The sequence below is a fragment of the Meleagris gallopavo genome, chromosome 2 (assembly GCF_000146605.3).
Source record: "Meleagris gallopavo isolate NT-WF06-2002-E0010 breed Aviagen turkey brand Nicholas breeding stock chromosome 2, Turkey_5.1, whole genome shotgun sequence".
Classification (NCBI taxonomy): Eukaryota; Metazoa; Chordata; class Aves; order Galliformes; family Phasianidae; genus Meleagris; species Meleagris gallopavo.
The window spans coordinates 30,390,309-30,401,879 of NC_015012.2; the positions used below are offsets into that span (position 1 = coordinate 30,390,309).

Below are 11,571 nucleotides of genomic sequence, written 5' to 3' on the forward strand. Positions count from 1 at the left end.
AAAAAAAAAAAAAGTTGTCTTCTATGTAAGTCTTCTGTTTCCATGGAAACCAAAGTTAGATTGGCAAAAATGGGTTAAGTGCTTTACAGTGACAGAGACTAATCGTTGCTATTTTATAATTACTATTGGCAGTAGAGAGAGATCTATATTCCAAGGAAACTTAGGTTTGCAATGAGTCTACACCTTGCTGAAACTATCAGGTAGCAAAAATGTGGCATAATAAATTTTGATTAAACATACAGTAAATCAATATAAACTATATAGAAAATCCTTAAGGATCTCAGAAATACTGTATATGAGAGTACACTTAATCCCAAACTCAGTGAACGACAAAATCCAACCATACAGTTATTCAACTTTTCTAAATACTTAGAAAACTTGGTAAATACAGAAGAAAAAAAAAAAGAAAAAAATATCTGCCCTCTTTTACGTCATGTGCTTTATTCTTAGGGGGAATTACCTCAGGGAACCTGCATCAACAAAAATTCTCATTGTGCGTCATTATCCTGAAAAGAAGTTTTATCTCTTCTGGTTAGAAATCTAGACTTCTACCAGCTGGAAAAATTTGGTTTCAGTGTTAATTTTCCATTAAAACACTTTCAGCACTTACTTGTTTTTGAGCAAGGTGGATGAGAGGAGAAAAATAGATGTCATTTCCCTCAGAAACAACGCCCTTTGAAGCCAGCAACATCCTCAGATTTTAGGTGGGTGTTCACAACTGCTTGGAAAAGAACAGTCATCAGCATTAGTGGGTAAGTGCGGGTACTCGTTAAATAGAAATCAAATGATCTGTCTTGCAGGAACACTGGAAAAAGTTAATTGTTCAAAGACCCAGTTAAAAGTGTTGATGACCGTGCCAGAGATGTTTTACTTTGAGAGTCTCACTGCGGATATCATTCCACAATTGAAGTTAATTAAGTTCCCCTTTGTCCAGTACCCTTAATCCTGGAAAACAGGCAATTTTTGGAAATGAATGCCTGTATAGAGAAGCCAACTCAGGTTCCTAAGCACAAAATCTCTGAGCACTGTTAGATTCTTTTTCTGATCCTGTGCAGCCCTATAGATGCCTACAAGGTTTGATGTCTGAATCCATTCTGACTAGTACTCCCAGACTGTTCTGTGCTGGGGCCATGTTATGCTGCTCTGCTCCTGACTGGCCCATGTGATTTATGCTGGCACAAAGGAAGAAGAAAGAGGCAGGACTGACAGGGTTAAGTGAAGTTCAAGCTGTGTGCTTTTCTCTTTTCCTCCTCAGCAAGAACTGCAGTGAGAGGCATGCTGTACAGCCATTCAGATTATTCTAGTCTGAATTATCTGAGTTTTGTTGTTGTTGTTGTTGTTGTTAACATAGGAAATGGAATCAATGTATTTACTTTGCTTTTTCAAAAAGCTGCTCTACTGGATAGTCACAGGTGAGGTTTGGATAAGTTCACTGTTTAAAATGCTTAATTGCTTCTTGGGCTGGAATGAAATGAGTCAGGAGATGTCATCACCAGATCTGAGTGGACCATAGAGAAGAGGTGGGTCCCAGACCAAGTGTCTCAGGTCCTAGCTTTGCTGGTTGTGCAGCAAGGAATGGCCACATTTTGTGCCAGGACTGAACCATGTTCCTCAGAGAACACATTAAATCAAATGAAATAGGGATGAGTGGGAAGAGGCTGGGACTTCCTCTGAGGCTTATGTATGAGTAAAAGAGATATTAGCTTTTAATTCAGACTCAAGTCCGATGATTCCAAGAGAATCTCTGGAGTTTTAGTTAAAAAAAGCCCAGAGTAGAACAAGACCCCTTATTCTCCTCAGTGTCAGTTGTCAACTCATTATCCTGTGAACCTGAATGTCTGAAGCACCCTTTTTCATAATAAAATGAAAGGATATATCAAAATACCATTTCATCTTATATAGAGCTTTATAAGCCTAATTCCCTTTCTGGAAGCTCTTTCACAAAGTGCTCTTATTTGAATTGTATTTTTATTTAAATGCCAATGAAAAAGATTTTTCACATTATAACTAGTTGACTAAAATATTTTAAGAGGTAATACAAAAATAAAGACATTCAAAAGTACTACTAGAACTTTCATCTTTCATAACTGACGTGAAGATCAAATCCCCTGAAGAAAGGACAGGGAAAGTGAGGTGAAAATGGGTAATGTTTATGAAAAAAGCATTGTTAAATTTGGTGAGAGACTGCATATTTGGGTCAAAATGGGTCAAAAGTCAAGAAGAATTTGAAGAATAAGGCAACTTATACGTAATGTCCTTTGTTCCTCAGTACAATTGCAAAAATGAAGTGGTACAGAGTGGAGGAGAGACGTGGCTGGGGAATGCTATGGCAAAGAAAGCATAAGATAAGAACAATCATGTTGAGTGAAAACCAGAGTGTTGAAAAGAGAAAATAATGAAACTTTGGATATTGAAGAAAAAGATAGGAGAATCAGGAGCCCAAACAACAGAAAATGCATTTGTTATGGGAATAAGAGTATGAGAGCAAAGCATGAGAATATGAACTGAAAGGCTAACTATGATATGTAGAGTACGTGAATGAATAGAAGGTAAATGTGGTAAAACTGGGGAACAGCAAAATAAGTCAAATGAGAAGGAGAGAGAAAACATTCAGTAACAAAAATGAAATTTTCTTTAGCTAATTTCTAGATGGTCTTTGAGAGTAGAGATCTCCCCAAAAAGATAAAATCATTAACAGAGAAGGGAAATAAAGAGGAAAAACACTGACTCATCATGCAGAAGGATGAATTCGCTGGTCAGTATTAGGGCTGAGAGGTAAAGCAGAAAATTATCAAGGTAAAAGGGACTTACACTGACACAATGTTGAACACACATCTGGTTTTAACTTAAGTCTGATGTAAATGAGGACTGAGTAATGGAGAATCGAACTGATTCATTTTTTTTGTTGCTCTTGTAAGCAAGACAATGCACAATACTGTTATCAGTCTCTCTTTTGATCCACTCCGACGAAATGAAAAGAAGAAAAGGTTGAAATGTGCCTGAGACAAAATATTGAAAGCAAATACTCAAAACCAAAACAAAAATTGTTATTAACAGATACAATATCTGTACATGATGCTGTCTTCTAGAGTCTGGTTAACAAAAACAGATGGTCTTTCACACTTTTGAGTTATATTAGAAATGTGAAATAGAAATGTGAAATACAAAATATTCCCAAATATGCCTATAAAAAGAGGATCTAAAAAGTGTGCTCAGGCACTTCAATGGAAATTAACATTCCTCATTTGCTCAAGGTAATCCATACAGACCTCTACATGCATTACATCACATTACAGGGGACAAATAGATTGGATAAGGAAGAAGTTTATTACAATAAGGGAGGTGAAGCATTGGCACAGGTTGTGGATGTCCCATCTACAAGAGAGACATTCACAGCTAGGTTGGATGGAGCTCTGAGCAAGCTGATGTAGCTGTAGGTGTCCCTGTTCATTGCAGGGGGATTGGACCAGATGGTCTTTAAAAGTCCCTTCCAACTCAAACAGTTCTATGACTCTAAGATAATAAACACATGAATGCTCATATTTGGTGGCTCACTTACGAGATACCTGGCATGGACTACAGGAATTTTTACATATAAGATGGCCTGGCTCTAGCAGAAGAAAAGAAGAGACAACAGACTCCAGGTTAATACTTCCCAGGGCATAATGTGCTGCTTTTCATGAGAAAATACCCAGACACAGTACATAGGGCATTCCTCCTTCCCCTGCTGGCACTGAGATCTGGGCTGCTCCTATCCATAAAACCATTCTCCCTAGAGATATCCAGCCTGGAAATGGAAGTTTCACCATTTTATTCAATTTTATTTTACCAGATTTGCAGATGAAGCCTTTTATTTACTGAAGTGCCAGTATTTCAAGCAGGATAAACTGGCTCATTGACTTCAGTAGAGCTTAAGCTGATTGATGCAGGCTTTGGTATTGTCCCTTTTTGATTAAGCCTCATTCTGGTCATTTCATCAGAATTAATGAATGACGGAGGGAAGGGCTTAAATGCATGTGTCAAGCAGAAATAGTGAAATAGTCCTGTGTAAGATTCTTTGTGGAATAGCTTCACAAAGGTTAGTGTGGCTCCCAAAATCTGTAGCCTCACAGGGAAATATTTTACTGCAATTTCTATGTAAATTTAAAGGAGGAGTTTCCTGAAAATAGAAAAGCTAGGATCATCCTATGTTCTTAATTGTATGGCAACAGTTGACTCATAGCCTGAACCACTGGTTGAACACCTGAGGAAAGAACCTAGTCAGCCTTGGGAACACAGGTGAAGGTAATTCAGCTGTGTGACCAGAAGGGGTGGAGCTTGGCTGCACCTCTCTTAGACCTCATTTAAGGGTTGACTGCCACTGAGGAAGGATCTCTGCTTGGTGACATCTCTTCTGTGGAGTTCCTACTGTGAGCATAGATCATCAGAGCCTGGTGAGCACTTCTTTCTTTTGTAGCCTCTTCCCATAGTGCTGGTCCTTTTGCCACTATGTTTTTTTTGTAATGTCTTCCCATTGTGCTGGTCCCTCTGCAGTTACACTAATAATAGAATGTACTATGTAAATTACTCTAATGTTATAGAGATAATTGGGTAAAATAGTTCTTGGGATGTCTGATAAAGGCAGGTCTCTCAGGTGTCAGATGTAAAATATCACATCCCAGTAAAAATGTAGAAGGATTGATTTCTAATATTTGTTTTTGTGTTCAGTGTAGAAGGTGATGAAAACTGATAATAAACACCATAACTTGTTTTCTTCAGAAATGTCAACTGAAATTTAATAGATGTTAAAATCTGAATAGCATAGGATACTGTATGCTGAGACTAAGTGAGAAGTAGTTCTGGAGCTCTTTTTTCAGATTATTTTCTGATTTGGGAAGAGGAAAGAGACCTCTTCTACTCAGTTAACCTAGAAATGTTGTTTTAATAGTAAAAGAAAGCAGAACTCATGTTAAGGCTCAACAATTTAAATATATATAGCTCTGTTGACATTCAATATGCTTCAATAATTGAGGAGTGGAAAATCTGTTCCTTGTATCTCCTTTGTAAGTAGAGCCCTACATCTACATAGAAGGAAAAGAACATATTTTGAAGCTTCTGCTGTATTAACCTGGTAAATTCTTTGCCCTGTTAGTTATCTAATTAGTACTTTATGACCAGCTTTTAAACTGTAGCAGTATCTGGCAGTCTTAAAAACTGCTGGGTCTCTCTCTTGGCATTTAAAATTAAGAAAATCACAAAGTTAAACTTAAAACTGATACTCAAATGATGTTATAATCACAATGCTATTGTGATTAACTGATATTCTGTGTAGTCTTAATGATCCTATGTTAGTGCAACCAAATCCTTTTGTATGTGTCTGGGTATATTTTGCACTAACGCTAGTACATCATGATTTGTGAAAAAGACAGCTTTAGACTACGAAATTAAAGAAAACTAAAACTGTTTTACTTAGTTTCTTACCTAACTGTTTTTTTTTTTCCTGGAGAAAGTCTTGACTTCTAAAACAAGAGCAGACATTTTTTTTAATAGCATTAAAATAACTCTTTCTGAGTTGAGAGAACTGCATCTTCACTGACATATCTCCTGATAAAGCATGAATTCTTCTCATTATAATCCTACATATATTTTCTGTTAAGCACAATCTTTTAATCCAACCTATATAAATGTTCAATTGTGTAGAGTATGTGTAATTATAATGCACCAGGCTTTATTATCATTTCACATGTGCTTTATGCTCCTTCCTCAGTGCTTGTTTCTGAATATTATGGAATAAAAGGGGATAATTTTTGTCTCTAATCTTGCTTCTGATAACTGAATACAGCTTCTGTAGTGAATTTCTCTGATCAGAAGGGTGGCATTACTTAATCACAGAGTCATTGCATTTTTTAATAACAAGAACTGTGAAGAATTCTTAATGTTTGGAGAAAAAGTAGCATCTGAAAACAAAAAAGTGTCCCTTTTTCCCATCTTCTCTAAATATTGAAAAGCAACTGAAATACACTGGCCCTTCAAGTTTTGGTGAGGAAAATATCCTTTCCTAGTTTAATTGTCTTGGGTATTTCTTCTACAGTTACAGGGCAGTTATTAGTAGTTTTTTTAACAAGTTTAGGTAAAAATGAACATTAAAAAAACATTTTACAGTTTCTTCAGTTGTAGAAGAGAATTCATATTCCAAAACCAAAGAAGTAGCATTGGTCTCACCTCCTTTTCATTAGCTTTTCCTAATAGTATTCTTGTATGTGATCTGGAAGGTGGCATAAGCGATTGTAAATCTTTTTTAACTCTTACCAACTGGGACAGGATACAACTGCAATGAAGGAGAGAGGTTGTGGATTCTTCCTTAGCTGGCAGTATGGATAGAGGAACTGTGACAAGATGGATTGTAGAAAACTTACATTTCCTTATTCTTATGTCCTTTCCAATAACATTTCCAGTTATACATTCACATTTTATTAATAAACATTGAGAAGTGTTGCAGGCATTTTGCACCTCTGCAATGGAAAAAGAATAAATAAAAATTCTTGTTCTCTTAGGATTCGTGTTGGGGTGAGCTGACTTAAATAAATACCTTGAACTTGCTTATTTGTCCTCCCTTGGTGTACAGGAATAGGAAGGCGAGGGCAGATCAATACACTAAGTAGAGCAGCTGGGTCAGGCAAGAAATATTGATATTTACTGTTTGTTTGGGTCTACAACAATTAACCATGCCTTTCCTTAAAGCAGGCAAAGACAGAAGGACTCATGGTGTATGCTGTCTCTGGGGATTTCTGCAGAAATGAGGTGGTTTATGCAGTCTTAAAGGCTAGAATCTCCAGAAAATTTTAGCTCATTTTGAGTAATGCTGTCCTCAAGCTGCTCTGGAAATCCTGGAGGATTTACCTCGACGAAGTCTATTGAGGGAAATCTCTTTCCTGAAAGGGTTTGTAAGAATCATATGGAGAAGTTTCTCACCCTCTTGCTGTGTGAGTCAAGGGGCATGTATTGCATCAGTGCTGGACTCCTCCATGTGAAGTCACTTGCAGTGCTCTGCCATTGTCTGCTCCAGGGAAGAGTTGGCTGGTGAGAGCTTGGTGTGCAGCTGAAAATTACAACAGTCTCGGGGGGAGGGGTTGCAAGATATCATATTAGGAAAATTATCCTGCTTTTTGTTTTTTCTTGTCATAAGAAGGGGGGCTCTTGTTCAAGATACTGGGTAACAAATCTAGGGAGATAAGGAGGGAGTTTTGAGTTTGTGCACAGGTATCTAATGTAAAACATGCATGTCCTTCTCTGAACTTCAGCAGTTAATCAGCTAACCTTTGAAAGATTGGTTTCATTGTCTGGAGAAAGGGAGGCAGTTAAACTTGTTCTTGTGAATGCGATTTTCCTTAAAATATAAATTATTCTAATTGTTTTTACCACACAAGTTTGTGTGATTAGTAAAAATGTATGAAATGGAGATTGAAAGGGTATGGTATTACACAAAAGTAGCAGTGAGTATCAGCAACAGATATGTTTTATATATCTAGGTCTTTAGAAGCTTCTGTAGCCAAACTTTCCTAACTTTTAGAGGTTAACCCATAATTTCTATGAAAGTTAATCAACTATGATCTAAGTCTTGCTCCCATGAAGTCAGTGGGAGTTTTGCCACCAATTTTGAGTGGGAACAAGACTGAGTTGTGTGATTGTTATTTAATGCCTCTGTCTATAGGAAAACTGAACACATCTATTTTGATTGGAAACAACATTGTATAATAATTCCCCAAAACAGTGAGGTTAGTTGGCAGGTAGGAAATATAATTCTCAGGGGAAAAATTTGCTCCAACTGCTGTCACTTGCAATATATCGCAAAGTAAATGTTAATTCTCTTTAATGTTAAGGAAAACTGTCTAAAACTTAAGATGTAAGGAATTGAATTTAATGGAAGGGAACTTAAGCATAACATTATGATATACCAACAGACTTATGTTTAAAAAAAAAATACATGTATGACTTGCCAGGAAATTGTTCATATCAGGTTAAGCCATGCTATGGGTAATAACTAAATGAAGGCAGTGATGGAAGTACCCAAAACACTGAGACTTGGAAAGCTTGTCCTCACTGCATGCAGAAGAAGCAGGAAGTAGTTTGTGACACTCAATACACAGGCTTTTATTCTTTTTACCAGTGTATGACAGTGGTAGAGAAGAATATACTAATGCTTCAATTGCTCTCAACCTGGTTGGTCCAGAGAAACCCTGCTGCTGTGTCGGAACAGGATTTGTGGCCTTACTCTGACATCCAGAGCTTTCTTTCTCACACACACATGTAAAATGCAAAAAAAAAAAAATTCACTTTGGAAAAGTTTTCACCTTGATTAAATCCCTAGAGCAAGTACACAACTTCATGGACAAAATGTGTAGCAAGTATTTGCTATAAAACAATGTGCATTACATCTTTAGTAGGATGTAAATAATTTATTGAAATCAGTGAAAGCTGTGCAATTGGAAAATATCTTTGTGTCCAGAGGTAAGTATCTGACTGAAAGCCGTTTGTTGGTTTAACTCAGCAGGCAGCTAACCACCACACAGTTGTTTGCTCACTCATCTCCCTCTTACTTAGGGGAAAACTTGTGAGTTAAGCTAAAAACTATTTACTGAGACAGAAGAGGAAAACAAATATACAGTGATAATAATATATTTATATACATGCAATATAATCACTTATCATGAAGTGTTAGTCTACTGACCTGGAAAGCTGGGCAGGTGTAGGACCTCTTGGCTCAGATTGAAGCCATTGGTGTGGAGCTCCTTATCCAGTTGGGGGGAGATAGGATAGGGATGGCAGACCATGCTGTCTCCAGATGATATCTTGTGTCGACAGATAATGAGGAAGGAGGAAACATGTCCCATGATGTCCTCTGCTATCAATCATTTAATGTTTACTCAATATGATTATTGTCTTCCTTGTTCACACTTAAGAATAACTGCCGTTGATCAACTGATATTTATTGTGGCTGTAAGAGGAATCCTAGATAAATTTATGCAGGGCAAGTTTTGCAGTTCTGCCCTGCTACTGTCATGAAAGCTGTTCAATCAAGGCTATCCTTCCTCAAGGAATAAGACAGTGTCATCTCCAAGGCTTTTCTCTCCTTTCCTTTTAGGCCAGAAAGTCTTACTTACAATAGCCAGGAATCTTAGCAAGAAAAGTCAATGCTCATGTTCACATATGGATACTTTCATTTGCACACAAATACCAGTACCACTGGAGGGGACGCACCTCCTTGGTACCAATAGGAAATAAATCTCCCTGTGTGAATGATGGCAGAAAGATGATCAAGGCAGAGAGGTGATCTTGCCAGACTAAAACACAAGGAAGAATGTACATAAGCTTGTAATCCTTCCCTTGCATAGCCCACCTGCACAGCATTTTCTGTCATGCTTTTACTTTTTTTTAAAGGCTTTGTAGGGAATTCCACTTTGTGTTATACTGACTTCTGTAGTCTGACAAATAATTTATAAGAGTATAAAAACAGGCCATATTTTAAAAAGGAGGCAAAGAACCAGAGGAAAGGTTGAGTCTTCAGTCTGACTTCGGCATTTCATGACATTTGAGAACTTGATTTATCAACCTTAATGTTACATTAACATAGGAATACAGTTTCCTAGGATATTCTTGCTGAATTAAAATAAAAAAAGAAATGCAGAAGGCATGAGTGTAACAGTGCTTGTTTCTTCTATATTTATATTGTTTCCATGAAGAAGACCAGACTGTGCTTTGGAGCTTTACTATTTCTTTCTGCAAAGGATGAAGAAAAGAGCAACGTCTGATTGCTATCCATGCCCCAACCTGCTGCCAGGAAGGCAGATAGTTATTTAATGCATAGGACTCTGGTTCTACTGTGTGGCAGGTTTAAGATACCAAGGATGACAAACCTCTTCTTAACTGTGCTGATAACCCTGTGTAGCTTCTACAAATGCTGCAGTTTCTAAATAATTGTAGTTTACGTTTAAAATGTAGATTAATTGTGAGCTTCTGTGATTGTTCTTTTTTTTTTTACTACTTAGGAATTAAAACCAAAGTCACTAAAACCAAACAAAAATAAAAAGAAAAGTAAAAAAAAATCATAATTATTTTAAAATTTACAAGATTATCACTTTTTCATTTAAATTTCTCTTGTCTCAAGATTTACTGTGATTGTATTTAAAGATTTTAATACTCTAAGGTAAAATAACTATCAAAGTAGCGTATTTTCCTTAACCCTTATAAAATCATTGCTGTTTATAACTAATTTTCATGACAACAAATCTTCCTTTAGAAGCAACTGAGCATTTTACTCCCTGAGATCAATGGGGATTCATTGAGTTTAAGCAGCTCGCCAGAGACTTCACGTTCAGTTCAAATTTCATTTTGTAAATCTTAAGCAGAAAAACTTTGCTAACTGTTGTGCTAGTACAATTCACTTATCTCCCAGTTACTTCACCTCCATCTCCTGCTAGCTTTACATTGATTCACTGCATGTTTGACTTTTTCTCTTTGCTTTCTTATAGACGTATTCTCAGAGTTTGAACATTCTGAAGAAGGGAAGTCAGGAATTTCTGAGTAGACTCTTCCAGTTAAGTAAGTCTGTCTGTATTATATTTGCTTTCTGAAATTTGGGTTATGAATAACCTACTTCTTTTCTCAATAATTTTAAGGGAACTGTTATGTCATGGCCTGAACTGATGATTGAGCTTCTGCTTAAAGAGGTGGTTGGCCCAGGAAGCACAGGTGCAAGCAATGCCACCTGACTGGAAAGGACAGGTCCTGGGCTTGTTTAAGGGCTAGCCTCCAAAGACAGAATGTTTTCTGGATGAAGGCTACTTTCTGAGAAGGAGTGGTCTGTAGCTAGAGTGTCTATCATCAGCAGGGTGAGTTAACTTTTTCTTCTATGTGATCATTGATATTTCTAATGGTGCTTTGTCTGGTATTGTAAAGAACTGATCAGAAACAATTTTGCTTCCTCTAAAGATCAATAATAATGAGTCGGGGAAAAATGTCACTGGAGTTCATACAATCCATTTTAACAACCCAGCAAATATAAAAACAGTGTTTCTATATCATTATTTATGTATAATATATTTTTCTTTTCCAAAGTAGCTCCTCTGCAGTGTAGGACCACATCATTCATAACAGTTCAGGATATTGATTATAAATGAGAGAACTTCACGTGCTACCACACACACACAAAATAATAATAATAATAATAATAATAATAAATCCTCCCCTGTAAGTCCCCTTAACTCTTCAGCATTAAGCTGAAGCCAGTTATGCAAGACTACTGTCTGAGACAAGCCAAAGTGGCCGTGAAGTACTGCTGCACTTCTGTTGGCTTGGAAATGGCTGTTTTGATTGTAGTCTGCACCACCACAGGCCAAGGTAAATATGCTACTGTGTATGCACTAAAGTCTGATTAGCTCCCTGTGTTATCTGCTACAGCCAAGGTAGACTATTTGTGTGAGTAGAAGAGGTCTGTTGCTGGCAAGAGGTGCTTTAATTGCAGTGAAAATGTGTTGACTGCCGTACCAAGGCTGATGGGGAATAATTTGCTCCTCAAATTCAAATGCAACTATG

General features: G+C 37.0%; 1 long non-coding RNA gene across 1 annotated transcript; it reads left to right on the forward strand.

The window, feature by feature from the left end:
- Positions 1–4,367: 4,367 nt before the first annotated feature.
- On the forward strand, positions 4,368–10,983 carry LOC109366413. Its single transcript, XR_004159045.1, has 3 exons — positions 4,368–4,433; positions 10,509–10,578; positions 10,656–10,983. It is a non-coding gene; the product is annotated as an uncharacterized LOC109366413 (long non-coding RNA).
- The last annotated feature ends 588 nt before the right edge of the window (positions 10,984–11,571 follow it).